At 39.0% G+C, this 16,523-nt stretch overlaps 19 non-coding genes across 19 annotated transcripts; all 19 read right to left on the bottom strand.

Moving 5' to 3' along the window:
- Positions 1–711: 711 nt before the first annotated feature.
- On the bottom strand, positions 712–784 carry TRNAR-ACG (transfer RNA arginine (anticodon ACG)). The gene has a single exon. It is a non-coding gene; the product is annotated as a tRNA-Arg (tRNA).
- A 1,075-nt stretch (positions 785–1,859) lies between these two features.
- Positions 1,860–1,932, bottom strand: TRNAR-ACG (transfer RNA arginine (anticodon ACG)). The gene has a single exon. It is a non-coding gene; the product is annotated as a tRNA-Arg (tRNA).
- Positions 1,933–2,925: 993 nt separating this feature from the next.
- Positions 2,926–2,997, bottom strand: TRNAH-GUG (transfer RNA histidin (anticodon GUG)). Its single transcript has one exon. It is a non-coding gene; the product is annotated as a tRNA-His (tRNA).
- An 8-nt stretch (positions 2,998–3,005) lies between these two features.
- On the bottom strand, positions 3,006–3,078 carry TRNAC-ACA (transfer RNA cysteine (anticodon ACA)). Its single transcript has one exon. It is a non-coding gene; the product is annotated as a tRNA-Cys (tRNA).
- Positions 3,079–3,510: 432 nt separating this feature from the next.
- TRNAH-GUG (transfer RNA histidin (anticodon GUG)) lies at positions 3,511–3,582 on the bottom strand. The gene has a single exon. It is a non-coding gene; the product is annotated as a tRNA-His (tRNA).
- Positions 3,583–4,083: 501 nt separating this feature from the next.
- Positions 4,084–4,155, bottom strand: TRNAH-GUG (transfer RNA histidin (anticodon GUG)). The gene has a single exon. It is a non-coding gene; the product is annotated as a tRNA-His (tRNA).
- A 1,075-nt stretch (positions 4,156–5,230) lies between these two features.
- On the bottom strand, positions 5,231–5,302 carry TRNAH-GUG (transfer RNA histidin (anticodon GUG)). Its single transcript has one exon. It is a non-coding gene; the product is annotated as a tRNA-His (tRNA).
- Positions 5,303–5,891: 589 nt separating this feature from the next.
- On the bottom strand, positions 5,892–5,964 carry TRNAR-ACG (transfer RNA arginine (anticodon ACG)). Its single transcript has one exon. It is a non-coding gene; the product is annotated as a tRNA-Arg (tRNA).
- Positions 5,965–6,957: 993 nt separating this feature from the next.
- Positions 6,958–7,029, bottom strand: TRNAH-GUG (transfer RNA histidin (anticodon GUG)). The gene has a single exon. It is a non-coding gene; the product is annotated as a tRNA-His (tRNA).
- A 1,728-nt stretch (positions 7,030–8,757) lies between these two features.
- TRNAC-ACA (transfer RNA cysteine (anticodon ACA)) lies at positions 8,758–8,830 on the bottom strand. Its single transcript has one exon. It is a non-coding gene; the product is annotated as a tRNA-Cys (tRNA).
- Positions 8,831–9,262: 432 nt separating this feature from the next.
- TRNAH-GUG (transfer RNA histidin (anticodon GUG)) lies at positions 9,263–9,334 on the bottom strand. The gene has a single exon. It is a non-coding gene; the product is annotated as a tRNA-His (tRNA).
- A 501-nt stretch (positions 9,335–9,835) lies between these two features.
- TRNAH-GUG (transfer RNA histidin (anticodon GUG)) lies at positions 9,836–9,907 on the bottom strand. Its single transcript has one exon. It is a non-coding gene; the product is annotated as a tRNA-His (tRNA).
- A 1,086-nt stretch (positions 9,908–10,993) lies between these two features.
- Positions 10,994–11,065, bottom strand: TRNAH-GUG (transfer RNA histidin (anticodon GUG)). The gene has a single exon. It is a non-coding gene; the product is annotated as a tRNA-His (tRNA).
- A 1,068-nt stretch (positions 11,066–12,133) lies between these two features.
- Positions 12,134–12,205, bottom strand: TRNAH-GUG (transfer RNA histidin (anticodon GUG)). The gene has a single exon. It is a non-coding gene; the product is annotated as a tRNA-His (tRNA).
- A 582-nt stretch (positions 12,206–12,787) lies between these two features.
- Positions 12,788–12,860, bottom strand: TRNAC-ACA (transfer RNA cysteine (anticodon ACA)). Its single transcript has one exon. It is a non-coding gene; the product is annotated as a tRNA-Cys (tRNA).
- A 432-nt stretch (positions 12,861–13,292) lies between these two features.
- On the bottom strand, positions 13,293–13,364 carry TRNAH-GUG (transfer RNA histidin (anticodon GUG)). Its single transcript has one exon. It is a non-coding gene; the product is annotated as a tRNA-His (tRNA).
- Positions 13,365–13,865: 501 nt separating this feature from the next.
- TRNAH-GUG (transfer RNA histidin (anticodon GUG)) lies at positions 13,866–13,937 on the bottom strand. Its single transcript has one exon. It is a non-coding gene; the product is annotated as a tRNA-His (tRNA).
- Positions 13,938–15,012: 1,075 nt separating this feature from the next.
- TRNAH-GUG (transfer RNA histidin (anticodon GUG)) lies at positions 15,013–15,084 on the bottom strand. The gene has a single exon. It is a non-coding gene; the product is annotated as a tRNA-His (tRNA).
- Positions 15,085–16,152: 1,068 nt separating this feature from the next.
- Positions 16,153–16,224, bottom strand: TRNAH-GUG (transfer RNA histidin (anticodon GUG)). The gene has a single exon. It is a non-coding gene; the product is annotated as a tRNA-His (tRNA).
- Positions 16,225–16,523: the final 299 nt, after the last annotated feature.

The following is a 16,523-nucleotide window of genomic DNA, read 5'->3' as shown; positions in this document are numbered from 1 at the left end:
CAATTGTCCTTACCTTCAATATTGTAAAGAAATGGATGTGTGAGAAATAAAATGAAAATGCCGTCACCAGGATTCGAACCTGGGTTGCTGCGGCCACAACGCAGAGTACTAACCACTATACGATCAAGGCAACTTAAACGAGCCAGCTAGGAGTCGAACCTACAATCTGATGATCCGTAGTCAGACGTGTTATCCAATGCGCCACTGGCCCAGCTGTCTTATGCCACTTGGAGTGTTCATCATGTTTTTGAACCTGTTTTAAGCTTTGATGGTTATTGAAGTATATACAGAATCAAATTTTGAGAGTTGACTGTACACTTGCTGCAGGGCTTATTTCCGATAAACATCTCACAAACAATTTTTTTTGTGACTGCAAAATGATCTTTTCAGCCTGTGATGAACTTGCTCAGAGTCCATTCATTTGAGTTTCCTGTATTCAGGAATTTATGTCAGCTTTCCAGATTTCAAGAAAATGATTCACAAAGAAATGATTCAAAGTATGGAAAGATAGCTTCACAATAAGCAGTAAAGACAAATTGTGCAAGCACATTCAAAGAATCTGCTTAATTTCTTCAATTGTCCTTACCTTCAATATTGTAAAGAAATGGATGTGTGAGAAATAAAATGAAAATGCCGTGACACGGCTTCGAACCAGGGTTGCTGCAGCCACAACGCAGAGTACTAACCACTATACGATCATGGCATCTTAAACGAGCCAGGTAGGAGTCGAACCTACAATCTTCTGATCCGTAGTCAGATGCGTTATCCATTGCGCCACTGGCCCAGCTGTCTTATGCCACTTTGGAGTGTTCATCATGTTTTTGAACCTGTTTCAAGCTTTGATGGTTATTGAAGTATATACAGAATCAAATTTTGAGAGTTGACTGTACACTTGCTGCAGGGCTTATTTCCCATAAACATCTCACAAACTATTTTTTTTGTGACTGCAAAATGATCTTTTCAGCCTGTGATGAACTTGCTCAGAGTCCATTCATTTGAGTTTCCTGTATTCAGGAATTTATGTCAGCTTTCCAGATTTCAAGAAAATGATTCACAAAGAAATGATTCAAAGTATGGAAAGATAGCTTCACAATAAGCAGTAAAGACAAATTGTGCAAGCACATTCAAAGAATCTGCTTAGTTTCTTCAATTGTCCTTACCTTCAATATTGTAAAGAAATGGATGTGTGAGAAATAAAATGAAAATGCCGTGACCCGGATTCGAACCGGGGTTGCTGCGGCCACAACGCAGAGTACTAACCACTATACGATCACGCCAACTTAAACGAGCCAGGTAGGAATCGAACATACAATCTTCTGATCCATAGTCTGATGCGTTATCCATTGCGCCACTGGCCCAGCTGTCTTATGCCACTTTGGAGTGTTCATCATGTTTTTGAACCTGTTTCAAGCTTTGATGGTTATTGAAGTATATACAGAATCAAATTTTGAGAGTTGACTGTACACTTGCTGCAGGGCTTATTTCCCATAAACATCTCACAAACAATTTTTTTTGTGACTGCAAAATGATCTTTTCAGCCTGTGATGAACTTGCTCAGAGTCCATTCATTTGAGTTTCCTGTATTCAGGAATTTATGTCAGCTTTCCAGATTTCAAGAAAATGATTCACAAAGAAATGATTCAAAGTATGGAAAGATAGCTTCACAATAAGCAGTAAAGACAAATTGTGCAAGCACATTCAAAGAATCTGCTTAGTTTCTTCAATTGTCCTTACCTTCAATATTGTAAAGAAATGGATGTGTGAGAAATAAAATGAAAATGCCGTGACACTGCTTCGAACCAGGGTTGCTGCGGCTACAACGCAGAGTACTAACCACTATACGATCACGGCAACTTAATCGAGCCAGGTAGGAGTCGAACCTACAATCTGCTGATCCGTAGTCAGACGCGTTATCCATTGCGCCACTGGCCCAGCTGTCTTATGCCACTTGGAGTGTTCATCATGTTTTTGAACCTGTTTCAAGCTTTGATGGTTATTGAAGTATATACAGAATCAAATTTTGAGAGTTGACTGTACACTTGCTGCAGGGCTTATTTCCCATAAACATCTCACAAACAATTATTTTTGTGACTGCAAAATGATCTTTTCAGCCTGTGATGAACTTGCTCAGAGTCCATTCATTTGAGTTTCCTGTATTCAGGAATTTATGTCAGCTTTCCAGATTTCAAGAAAATGATTCACAAAGAAATGATTCAAAGTATGGAAAGATAGCTTCACAATAAGCAGTAAAGACAAATTGTGCAAGCACATTCAAAGAATCTGCTTAGTTTCTTCAATTGTCCTTACCTTCAATATTGTAAAGAAATGGATGTGTGAGAAATAAAATGAAAAATCCGTGACACTGCTTCGAACCAGGGTTGCTGCGGCTACAACGCAGAGTACTAACCACTATATGATCACGGCAACTTAAACGAGCCAGCTAGGAGTCGAACCTACAATCTGCTGATCCGTATTCAGACGCGTTATCCATTGCGCCACTGGCCCAGCTGTCTTATGCCACTTGGAGTGTTCATCATGTTTTTGAACCTGTTTCAAGCTTTGATGGTTATTGAAGTATATACAGAATCAAATTTTGAGAGTTGACTGTACACTTGCTGCAGGGCTTATTTCCCATAAACATCTCACAAACAATTCTTTTTGTGACTGCAAAATGATCTTTTCAGCCTGTGATGAACTTGCTCAGAGTCCATTCATTTGAGTTTCCTGTATTCAGGAATTTATGTCAGCTTTCCAGATTTAAAGAAAATGATTCACAAAGAAATGATTCAAAGTATGGAAAGATAGCTTCACAATAAGCAGTAAAGACAAATTGTGCAAGCACATTCAAAGAATCTGCTTAGTTTCTTCAATTGTCCTTACCTTCAATATTGTAAAGAAATGGATGTGTGAGAAATAAAATGAAAATGCCGTGACCCGGATTCGAACCGGGGTTGCTGCGGTCACAACGCAGAGTACTAACCACTATACGATCACGGCAACTTAAACGAGCCAGGTAGGAGTCGAACCTACAATCTTCTGATCTGTAGTCAGACGCGTTATCCATTGCACCACTGGCCCAGCTGTCTTATACCACTTTGGAGTGTTCATCATGTTTTTGAACCTGTTTCAAGCTTTGATGGTTGTTGAAGTATATACAGAATCAAATTTTCAGAGTTGACTGTACACTTGCTGCAGGGCTTATTTCCCATAAACATCTCACAAACAATTTTCTTTGTGACTGCAAAATAATCTTTTCAGCCTGTGATGAACTTGCTCAGAGTCCATTCATTTGAGTTTCCTGTATTCAGGAATTTATGTCAGCTTTCCAGATTTCAAGAAAACGATTCACAAAGAAATGATCAAGAAATGATTCAAAGTATGGAAAAATAGCTTCACAATAAGCTGTAAAGACAAATTGTGCAAGCACATTCAAAGAATCTGCTTAGTTTCTTCAATTGTCCTTACCTTCAATATTGTAAAGAAATGGATGTGTGAGAAATAAAATGAAAATGCCGTGACCCGGATTCGAACCGGGGTTGCTGCGGCCACAACGCAGAGTACTAACCACTATACGATCACGGCAACTTAAACGAGCCAGTTAGGAGTCGAACATACAATCTGCTGATCCGTAGTCAGACGCGTTATCCATTGCGCCACTGGCCCAGCTGTCTTATGCCACTTGGAGTGTTCATCCTGTTTTTGAACCTGTTTCAAGCTTTGATGGTTATTGAAGTATATACAGAATCAAATTTTGAGAGTTGACTGTACACTTGCTGCAGGGCTTATTTCCCATAAACATCTCACAAACAATTTTTTTTGTGACTACAAAATAATCTTTTCAGCCTGTGATGAACTTGCTCAGAGTCCATTCATTTGAGTTTCCTGTATTCAGGAATTTATGTCAGCTTTCCAGATTTTAAGAAAATAATTCACAAAGAAATGATTCAAAGTATGGAAAGATAGCTTCACAATAAGCAGTAAAGACAAATTGTGCAAGCACATTCAAAGAATCTGCTTAGTTTCTTCAATTGTCCTTACCTTCAATATTGTAAAGAAATGGATGTGTGAGAAATAAAATGAAAATGCCGTGACCCGGATTCGAACCGGGGTTGCTGCGGCCACAACGCAGAGTACTAACCACTATACGATCACGGCAACTTAAACGAGCCAGGTAGGAGTCGAACATACAATCTTCTGATCCGTCGTCTGATGCGTTATCCATTGCGCCACTGGCCCAGCTGTCTTATGCCACTTTGGAGTGTTCATCATGTTTTTGAACCTGTTTCAAGCTTTGATGGTTATTGAAGTATATACAGAATCAAATTTTGAGAGTTGACTGTACACTTGCTGCAGGGCTTATTTCCCATAAACATCTCACAAACAATTCTTTTTGTGACTGCAAAATAATCTTTTCAGCCTGTGATGAACTTGCTCAGATTCCATTCATTTGAGTTTCCTGTATTCAGGAATTTATGTCAGCTTTCCAGATTTCAAGAAAATGATTCACAAAGAAATGATTCAAAGTATGGAAAGATAGCTTCACAATAAGCAGTAAAGACAAATTGTGCAAGCACATACAAAGAATCTGCTTAGTTTCTTCAATTGTCCTTACCTTCAATATTGTAAAGAAATGGATGTGTGAGAAATAAAATGAAAATGCCGTGACACGGCTTCGAACCAGGGTTGCTGCGACCACAACGCAGAGTACTAACCACTATACGATCACGGCAACTTAAACGATCCAGCTAGGAGTCAAACCAACAATCTGCTGATCCGTAGTCAGACGCGTTATCCAATTCGCCACTGGCCCAGCTGTCTTATGCCACTTGGAGTGTTCATCATGTTTTTGAACCTGTTTTAAGCTTTAATGGTTATTGAAGTATATACAGAATCAAATTTTGAGAGTTGACTGTACACTTGCTGCAGGGCTTATTTCCCATAAACATCTCACAAACAATTTTCTTTGTGACTGCAAAATAATCTTTTCAGCCTGTGATGAACTTGCTCAGAGTCCATTCATTTGAGTTTCCTGTATTCAGGAATTTATGTCAGCTTTCCAGATTTCAAGAAAACGATTCACAAAGAAATGATTCAAAGTATGGAAAGATAGCTTCACAATAAGCAGTAAAGACAAATTGTGCAAGCACATTCAAAGAATCTGCTTAGTTTCTTCAATTGTCCTTACCTTCAATATTGTAAAGAAATGGATGTGTGAGAAATAAAATGAAAATGCCGTGACCCGGATTCGAACCGGGGTTGCTGCAGCCACAACGCAGAGTACTAACCACTATACGATCACGGCAACTGGCAACTTAAACGAGCCAGGTAGGAGTCGAACATACAATCTTCTGATCCATAGTCTGATGCGTTATCCATTGCGCCACTGGCCCAGCTGTCTTATGCCACTTTGGAGTGTTCATCATGTTTTTGAACCTGTTTCAAGCTTTGATGGTTATTGAAGTATATACAGAATCAAATTTTGAGAGTTGACTGTACACTTGCTGCAGGGCTTATTTCCCATAAACATCTCACAAACTATTTTTTTTGTGACTGCAAAATGATCTTTTCAGCCTGTGATGAACTTGCTCAGAGTCCATTCATTTGAGTTTCCTGTATTCAGGAATTTATGTCAGCTTTCCAGATTTCAAGAAAATGATTCACAAAGAAATGATTCAAAGTATGGAAAGATAGCTTCACAATAAGCAGTAAAGACAAATTGTGCAAGCACATTCAAAGAATCTGCTTAGTTTCTTCAATTGTCCTTACCTTCAATATTGTAAAGAAATGGATGTGTGAGAAATAAAATGAAAATGCCGTGACACTGCTTCGAACCAGGGTTGCTGCGGCTACAACGCAGAGTACTAACCACTATACGATCACGGCAACTTAATCGAGCCAGGTAGGAGTCGAACCTACAATCTGCTGATCCGTAGTCAGACGCGTTATCCATTGCGCCACTGGCCCAGCTGTCTTATGCCACTTGGAGTGTTCATCATGTTTTTGAACCTGTTTCAAGCTTTGATGGTTATTGAAGTATATACAGAATCAAATTTTGAGAGTTGACTGTACACTTGCTGCAGGGCTTATTTCCCATAAACATCTCACAAACAATTCTTTTTGTGACTGCAAAATGATCTTTTCAGCCTGTGATGAACTTGCTCAGAGTCCATTCATTTGAGTTTCCTGTATTCAGGAATTTATGTCAGCTTTCCAGATTTAAAGAAAATGATTCACAAAGAAATGATTCAAAGTATGGAAAGATAGCTTCACAATAAGCAGTAAAGACAAATTGTGCAAGCACATTCAAAGAATCTGCTTAGTTTCTTCAATTGTCCTTACCTTCAATATTGTAAAGAAATGGATGTGTGAGAAATAAAATGAAAATGCCATGACACGGCTTCGAACCAGGGTTGCTGCGACCACAACGCAGAGTACTAACCACTATACGATCACGGCAACTTAAACGAGCCAGCTAGGAGTCGAACCAACAATCTGCTGATCCGTAGTCAGACGCGTTATCCAATGCGCCACTGGCCCAGCTGTCTTATGCCACTTGGAGTGTTCATCATGTTTTTGAACCTGTTTTAAGCTTTGATGGTTATTGAAGTATATACAGAATCAAATTTTGAGAGTTGACTGTACACTTGCTGCAGGGCTTATTTCCCATAAACATCTCACAAACAATTCTTTTTGTGACTGCAAAATGATCTTTTCAGCCTGTGATGAACTTGCTCAGAGTCCATTCATTTGAGTTTCCTGTATTCAGGAATTTATGTCAGCTTTCCAGATTTCAAGAAAATGATTCACAAAGAAATGATTCAAAGTATGGAAAGATAGCTTCACAATAAGCAGTAAAGACAAATTGTGCAAGCACATTCAAAGAATCTGCTTAGTTTCTTCAATTGTCCTTACCTTCAATATTGTAAAGAAATGGATGTGTGAGAAATAAAATGAAAATGCCATGACCCGGATTCGAACCGGGGTTGCTGCGGCCACAACGCAGAGTACTAACCACTATACGATCACGGCAACTTAAACGAGCCAGGTAGGAGTCGAACATACAATCTTCTGATCCGTAGTCAGATGCGTTACCCATTGTGCCACTGGCCCAGCTGTCTTATGTCACTTTGGAGTGTTCATCATGTTTTTGAACCTGTTTCAAGCTTTGATGGTTATTGAAGTATATACAGAATCAAATTTTGAGAGTTGACTGTACACTTGCTGCAGGGCTTATTTCCCATAAACATCTCACAAACAATTTTTTTTGTGACTGCAAAATGATCTTTTCAGCCTGTGATGAACTTGCTCAGAGTCCATTCATTTGAGTTTCCTGTATTCAGGAATTTATGTCAGCTTTCCAGATTTCAAGAAAATGATTCACAAAGAAATGATTCAAAGTATGGAAAGATAGCTTCACAATAAGCAGTAAAGACAAATTGTGCAAGCACATTCAAAGAATCTGCTTAGTTTCTTCAATTGTCCTTACCTTCAATATTGTAAAGAAATGGATGTGTGAGAAATAAAATGAAAAATCCATGACACTGCTTCGAACCAGGGTTGCTGCGGCTACAACGCAGAGTACTAACCACTATATGATCACGGCAACTTAAACGAGCCAGCTAGGAGTCGAACCTACAATCTGCTGATCCGTATTCAGACGCGTTATCCATTGCGCCACTGGCCCAGCTGTCTTATGCCACTTGGAGTGTTCATCATGTTTTTGAACCTGTTTCAAGCTTTGATGGTTATTGAAGTATATACAGAATCAAATTTTGAGAGTTGACTGTACACTTGCTGCAGGGCTTATTTCCCATAAACATCTCACAAACAATTCTTTTTGTGACTGCAAAATGATCTTTTCAGCCTGTGATGAACTTGCTCAGAGTCCATTCATTTGAGTTTCCTGTATTCAGGAATTTATGTCAGCTTTCCAGATTTAAAGAAAATGATTCACAAAGAAATGATTCAAAGTATGGAAAGATAGCTTCACAATAAGCAGTAAAGACAAATTGTGCAAGCACATTCAAAGAATCTGCTTAGTTTCTTCAATTGTCCTTACCTTCAATATTGTAAAGAAATGGATGTGTGAGAAATAAAATGAAAATGCCGTGACACTGCTTCGAACCAGGGTTGCGGCGGCTACAACGCAGAGTACTAACCACTATACGATCACGGCAACTTAAACGAGCCAGCTAGGAGTCGAACCTACAATCTGCTGATCCGTAGTCAGACGCGTTATCCATTGCGCCACTGGCCCAGCTGTCTTATGCCACTTGGAGTGTTCATCATGTTTTTGAACCTGTTTCAAGCTTTGATGGTTATTGAAGTATATACAGAATCAAATTTTGAGAGTTGACTGTACACTTGCTGCAGGGCTTATTTCCCATAAACATCTCACAAACAATTCTTTTTGTGACTGCAAAATGATCTTTTCAGCCTGTGATGAACTTGCTCAGAGTCCATTCATTTGAGTTTCCTGTATTCAGGAATTTATGTCAGCTTTCCAGATTTCAAGAAAATGATTCACAAAGAAATGATTCAAAGTATGGAAAGATAGCTTCACAATAAGCAGTAAAGACAAATTGTGCAAGCACATTCAAAGAATCTGCTTAGTTTCTTCAATTGTCCTTACCTTCAATATTGTAAAGAAATGGATGTGTGAGAAATAAAATGAAAATGCCGTGACCTGGATTCGAACCGGGGTTGCTGCGGCCACAACGCAGAGTACTAACCACTATACGATCACGGCAACTTAAACGAGCCAGGTAGGAGTCGAACCTACAATCTTCTGATCTGTAGTCAGACGCGTTATCCATTGCACCACTGGCCCAGCTGTCTTATACCACTTTGGAGTGTTCATCATGTTTTTGAACCTGTTTCAAGCTTTGATGGTTGTTGAAGTATATACAGAATCAAATTTTCAGAGTTGACTGTACACTTGCTGCAGGGCTTATTTCCCATAAACATCTCACAAACAATTTTCTTTGTGACTGCAAAATAATCTTTTCAGCCTGTGATGAACTTGCTCAGAGTCCATTCATTTGAGTTTCCTGTATTCAGGAATTTATGTCAGCTTTCCAGATTTCAAGAAAACGATTCACAAAGAAATGATCAAGAAATGATTCAAAGTATGGAAAAATAGCTTCACAATAAGCAGTAAAGACAAATTGTGCAAGCACATTCAAAGAATCTGCTTAGTTTCTTCAATTGTCCTTACCTTCAATATTGTAAAGAAATGGATGTGTGAGAAATAAAATGAAAATGCCGTGACCCGGATTCGAACCGGGGTTGCTGCGGCCACAACGCAGAGTACTAACCACTATACGATCACGGCAACTTAAACGAGCCAGTTAGGAGTCGAACATACAATCTGCTGATCCGTAGTCAGACGCGTTATCCATTGCGCCACTGGCCCAGCTGTCTTATGCCACTTGGAGTGTTCATCCTGTTTTTGAACCTGTTTCAAGCTTTGATGGTTATTGAAGTATATACAGAATCAAATTTTGAGAGTTGACTGTACACTTGCTGCAGGGCTTATTTCCCATAAACATCTCACAAACAATTTTTTTTGTGACTACAAAATAATCTTTTCAGCCTGTGATGAACTTGCTCAGAGTCCATTCATTTGAGTTTCCTGTATTCAGGAATTTATGTCAGCTTTCCAGATTTTCAGAAAATAATTCACAAAGAAATGATTCAAAGTATGGAAAGATAGCTTCACAATAAGCAGTAAAGACAAATTGTGCAAGCACATTCAAAGAATCTGCTTAGTTTCTTCAATTGTCCTTACCTTCAATATTGTAAAGAAATGGATGTGTGAGAAATAAAATGAAAATGCCGTGACCCGGATTCGAACCGGGGTTGCTGCGGCCACAACGCAGAGTACTAACCACTATACGATCACGGCAACTTAAACGAGCCAGGTAGGAGTCGAACATACAATCTTCTGATCCGTAGTCTGATGCGTTATCCATTGCGCCACTGGCCCAGCTGTCTTATGCCACTTTGGAGTGTTCATCATGTTTTTGAACCTGTTTCAAGCTTTGATGGTTATTGAAGTATATACAGAATCAAATTTTGAGAGTTGACTGTACACTTGCTGCAGGGCTTATTTCCCATAAACATCTCACAAACAATTCTTTTTGTGACTGCAAAATAATCTTTTCAGCCTGTGATGAACTTGCTCAGATTCCATTCATTTGAGTTTCCTGTATTCAGGAATTTATGTCAGCTTTCCAGATTTCAAGAAAATGATTCACAAAGAAATGATTCAAAGTATGGAAAGATAGCTTCACAATAAGCAGTAAAGACAAATTGTGCAAGCACATACAAAGAATCTGCTTAGTTTCTTCAATTGTCCTTACCTTCAATATTGTAAAGAAATGGATGTGTGAGAAATAAAATGAAAATGCCGTGACACGGCTTCGAACCAGGGTTGCTGCGACCACAACGCAGAGTACTAACCACTATACGATCACGGCAACTTAAACGAGCCAGCTAGGAGTCGAACCAACAATCTGCTGATCCGTAGTCAGACGCGTTATCCAATGCGCCACTGGCCCAGCTGTCTTATGCCACTTGGAGTGTTCATCATGTTTTTGAACCTGTTTTAAGCTTTAATGGTTATTGAAGTATATACAGAATCAAATTTTGAGAGTTGACTGTACACTTGCTGCAGGGCTTATTTCCCATAAACATCTCACAAACAATTTTCTTTGTGACTGCAAAATAATCTTTTCAGCCTGTGATGAACTTGCTCAGAGTCCATTCATTTGAGTTTCCTGTATTCAGGAATTTATGTCAGCTTTCCAGATTTCAAGAAAACGATTCACAAAGAAATGATCAAGAAATGATTCAAAGTATGGAAAAATAGCTTCACAATAAGCAGTTAAGACAAATTGTGCAAGCACATTCAAAGAATCTGCTTAGTTTCTTCAATTGTCCTTACCTTCAATATTGTAAAGAAATGGATGTGTGAGAAATAAAATGAAAATGCCGTGACCCGGATTCGAACCGGGGTTGCTGCGGCCACAACGCAGAGTACTAACCACTATACGATCACGGCAACTTAAACGAGCCAGTTAGGAGTCGAACATACAATCTGCTGATCCGTAGTCAGACGCGTTATCCATTGCGCCACTGGCCCAGCTGTCTTATGCCACTTGGAGTGTTCATCCTGTTTTTGAACCTGTTTCAAGCTTTGATGGTTATTGAAGTATATACAGAATCAAATTTTGAGAGTTGACTGTACACTTGCTGCAGGGCTTATTTCCCATAAACATCTCACAAACAATTTTTTTTGTGACTGCAAAATGATCTTTTAAGCCTGTGATGAACTTGCTCAGAGTCCATTCATTTGAGTTTCCTGTATTCAGGAATTTATGTCAGCTTTCCAGATTTCAAGAAAATGATTCACAAAGAAATGATTCAAAGTATGGAAAGATAGCTTCACAATAAGCAGTAAAGACAAATTGTGCAAGCACATTCAAAGAATCTGCTTAGTTTCTTCAATTGTCCTTACCTTCAATATTGTAAAGAAATGGATGTGTGAGAAATAAAATGAAAATGCGGTGACCCGGATTCGAACCGGGGTTGCTGCGGCCACAACGCAGAGCACTAACCACTATACGATCACTTAAACGAGCCAGGTATGAGTCGAACCTATATATTCTGATCCATAGTCAGACGTGTTATCCATTGCGCCACTGGCCCAGCTGTCTTATGCCACTTTGGAGTGTTCATCATGTTTTTGAACCTGTTTCAAGCTTTGATGGTTGTTGAAGTATATACAGAATCAAATTTTCAGAGTTGACTGTACACTTGCTGCAGGGCTTATTTCCCATAAACATCTCACAAACAATTTTCTTTGTGACTACAAAATAATCTTTTCAGCCTGTGATGAACTTGCTCAGAGTCCATTCATTTGAGTTTCCTGTATTCAGGAATTTATGTCAGCTTTCCAGATTTCAAGAAAATAATTCACAAAGAAATGATTCAAAGTATGGAAAGATAGCTTCACAATAAGCAGTAAAGACAAATTGTGCAAGCACATTCAAAGAATCTGCTTAGTTTCTTCAATTGTCCTTACCTTCAATATTGTAAAGAAATGGATGTGTGAGAAATAAAATGAAAATGCCGTGACCCGGATTCGAACCGGGGTTGCTGCGGCCACAACGCAGAGTACTAACCACTATACGATCACGGCAACTTAAACGAGCCAGGTAGGAGTCGAACATACAATCTTCTGATCCGTAGTCAGATGCGTTATCCATTGTGCCACTGGCCCAGCTGTCTTATGTCACTTTGGAGTGTTCATCATGTTTTTGAACCTGTTTCAAGCTTTGATGGTTATTGAAGTATATACAGAATCAAATTTTGAGAGTTGACTGTACACTTGCTGCAGGGCTTATTTCCCATAAACATCTCACAAACAATTTTTTTTGTGACTGCAAAATGATCTTTTCAGCCTGTGATGAACTTGCTCAGAGTCCATTCATTTGAGTTTCCTGTATTCAGGAATTTATGTCAGCTTTCCAGATTTCAAGAAAATGATTCACAAAGAAATGATTCAAAGTATGGAAAGATAGCTTCACAATAAGCAGTAAAGACAAATTGTGCAAGCACATTCAAAGAATCTGCTTAGTTTCTTCAATTGTCCTTACCTTCAATATTGTAAAGAAATGGATGTGTGAGAAATAAAATGAAAATGCCGTGACCTGGATTCGAACCGGGGTTGCTGCGGCCACAACGCAGAGTACTAACCACTATACGATCACGGCAACTTAAACGAGCCAGGTAGGAGTCGAACCTACAATCTTCTGATCTGTAGTCAGACGCGTTATCCATTGCACCACTGGCCCAGCTGTCTTATACCACTTTGGAGTGTTCATCATGTTTTTGAACCTGTTTCAAGCTTTGATGGTTGTTGAAGTATATACAGAATCAAATTTTCAGAGTTGACTGTACACTTGCTGCAGGGCTTATTTCCCATAAACATCTCACAAACAATTTTCTTTGTGACTGCAAAATAATCTTTTCAGCCTGTGATGAACTTGCTCAGAGTCCATTCATTTGAGTTTCCTGTATTCAGGAATTTATGTCAGCTTTCCAGATTTCAAGAAAACGATTCACAAAGAAATGATCAAGAAATGATTCAAAGTATGGAAAAATAGCTTCACAATAAGCAGTAAAGACAAATTGTGCAAGCACATTCAAAGAATCTGCTTAGTTTCTTCAATTGTCCTTACCTTCAATATTGTAAAGAAATGGATGTGTGAGAAATAAAATGAAAATGCCGTGACCCGGATTCGAACCGGGGTTGCTGCGGCCACAACGCAGAGTACTAACCACTATACGATCACGGCAACTTAAACGAGCCAGTTAGGAGTCGAACATACAATCTGCTGATCCGTAGTCAGACGCGTTATCCATTGCGCCACTGGCCCAGCTGTCTTATGCCACTTGGAGTGTTCATCCTGTTTTTGAACCTGTTTCAAGCTTTGATGGTTATTGAAGTATATACAGAATCAAATTTTGAGAGTTGACTGTACACTTGCTGCAGGGCTTATTTCCCATAAACATCTCACAAACAATTTTTTTTGTGACTACAAAATAATCTTTTCAGCCTGTGATGAACTTGCTCAGAGTCCATTCATTTGAGTTTCCTGTATTCAGGAATTTATGTCAGCTTTCCAGATTTTCAGAAAATAATTCACAAAGAAATGATTCAAAGTATGGAAAGATAGCTTCACAATAAGCAGTAAAGACAAATTGTGCAAGCACATTCAAAGAATCTGCTTAGTTTCTTCAATTGTCCTTACCTTCAATATTGTAAAGAAATGGATGTGTGAGAAATAAAATGAAAATGCCGTGACCCGGATTCGAACCGGGGTTGCTGCGGCCACAACGCAGAGTACTAACCACTATACGATCACGGCAACTTAAACGAGCCAGGTAGGAGTCGAACATACAATCTTCTGATCCGTAGTCTGATGCGTTATCCATTGCGCCACTGGCCCAGCTGTCTTATGCCACTTTGGAGTGTTCATCATGTTTTTGAACCTGTTTCAAGCTTTGATGGTTATTGAAGTATATACAGAATCAAATTTTGAGAGTTGACTGTACACTTGCTGCAGGGCTTATTTCCCATAAACATCTCACAAACAATTCTTTTTGTGACTGCAAAATAATCTTTTCAGCCTGTGATGAACTTGCTCAGATTCCATTCATTTGAGTTTCCTGTATTCAGGAATTTATGTCAGCTTTCCAGATTTCAAGAAAATGATTCACAAAGAAATGATTCAAAGTATGGAAAGATAGCTTCACAATAAGCAGTAAAGACAAATTGTGCAAGCACATACAAAGAATCTGCTTAGTTTCTTCAATTGTCCTTACCTTCAATATTGTAAAGAAATGGATGTGTGAGAAATAAAATGAAAATGCCGTGACACGGCTTCGAACCAGGGTTGCTGCGACCACAACGCAGAGTACTAACCACTATACGATCACGGCAACTTAAACGAGCCAGCTAGGAGTCGAACCAACAATCTGCTGATCCGTAGTCAGACGCGTTATCCAATGCGCCACTGGCCCAGCTGTCTTATGCCACTTGGAGTGTTCATCATGTTTTTGAACCTGTTTTAAGCTTTAATGGTTATTGAAGTATATACAGAATCAAATTTTGAGAGTTGACTGTACACTTGCTGCAGGGCTTATTTCCCATAAACATCTCACAAACAATTTTCTTTGTGACTGCAAAATAATCTTTTCAGCCTGTGATGAACTTGCTCAGATTCCATTCATTTGAGTTTCCTGTATTCAGGAATTTATGTCAGCTTTCCAGATTTCAAGAAAATGATTCACAAAGAAATGATTCAAAGTATGGAAAGATAGCTTCACAATAAGCAGTAAAGACAAATTGTGCAAGCACATACAAAGAATCTGCTTAGTTTCTTCAATTGTCCTTACCTTCAATATTGTAAAGAAATGGATGTGTGAGAAATAAAATGAAAATGCCGTGACCCGGATTCGAACCGGGGTTGCTGCGGCCACAACGCAGAGTACTAACCACTATACGATCACGGCAACTTAAACGAGCCAGTTAGGAGTCGAACATACAATCTGCTGATCCGTAGTCAGACGCGTTATCCATTGCGCCACTGGCCCAGCTGTCTTATGCCACTTGGAGTGTTCATCCTGTTTTTGAACCTGTTTCAAGCTTTGATGGTTATTGAAGTATATACAGAATCAAATTTTGAGAGTTGACTGTACACTTGCTGCAGGGCTTATTTCCCATAAACATCTCACAAACAATTTTTTTTGTGACTGCAAAATGATCTTTTAAGCCTGTGATGAACTTGCTCAGAGTCCATTCATTTGAGTTTCCTGTATTCAGGAATTTATGTCAGCTTTCCAGATTTCAAGAAAATGATTCACAAAGAAATGATTCAAAGTATGGAAAGATAGCTTCACAATAAGCAGTAAAGACAAATTGTGCAAGCACATTCAAAGAATCTGCTTAGTTTCTTCAATTGTCCTTACCTTCAATATTGTAAAGAAATGGATGTGTGAGAAATAAAATGAAAATGCGGTGACCCGGATTCGAACCGGGGTTGCTGCGGCCACAACGCAGAGCACTAACCACTATACGATCACTTAAACGAGCCAGGTATGAGTCGAACCTATATATTCTGATCCATAGTCAGACGTGTTATCCATTGCGCCACTGGCCCAGCTGTCTTATGCCACTTTGGAGTGTTCATCATGTTTTTGAACCTGTTTCAAGCTTTGATGGTTGTTGAAGTATATACAGAATCAAATTTTCAGAGTTGACTGTACACTTGCTGCAGGGCTTATTTCCCATAAACATCTCACAAACAATTTTCTTTGTGACTACAAAATAATCTTTTCAGCCTGTGATGAACTTGCTCAGAGTCCATTCATTTGAGTTTCCTGTATTCAGGAATTTATGTCAGCTTTCCAGATTTCAAGAAAATAATTCACAAAGAAATGATTCAAAGTATGGAAAGATAGCTTCACAATAAGCAGTAAAGACAAATTGTGCAAGCACATTCAAAGAATCTGCTTAGTTTCTTCAATTGTCCTTACCTTCAATATTGTAAAGAAATGGATGTGTGAGAAATAAAATGAAAATGCCGTGACCCGGATTCGAACCGGGGTTGCTGCGGCCACAACGCAGAGTACTAACCACTATACGATCACGGCAACTTAAACGAGCCAGGTAGGAGTCGAACATACAATCTTCTGATCCGTAGTCAGATGCGTTATCCATTGTGCCACTGGCCCAGCTGTCTTATGTCACTTTGGAGTGTTCATCATGTTTTTGAACCTGTTTCAAGCTTTGATGGTTATTGAAGTATATACAGAATCAAATTTTGAGAGTTGACTGTACACTTGCTGCAGGGCTTATTTCCCATAAACATCTCACAAACAATTTTTTTTGTGACTGCAAAATGATCTTTTCAGCCTGTGATGAACTTGCTCAGAGTCCATTCATTTGAGTT

This window comes from Pseudophryne corroboree, chromosome 6 (genome assembly GCF_028390025.1).
Source record: "Pseudophryne corroboree isolate aPseCor3 chromosome 6, aPseCor3.hap2, whole genome shotgun sequence".
Classification (NCBI taxonomy): domain Eukaryota; kingdom Metazoa; phylum Chordata; class Amphibia; order Anura; family Myobatrachidae; genus Pseudophryne; species Pseudophryne corroboree.
The sequence above is the reverse complement of the archived record's forward strand: the minus strand, read 5'-3'. Positions and strand labels throughout refer to the sequence as shown.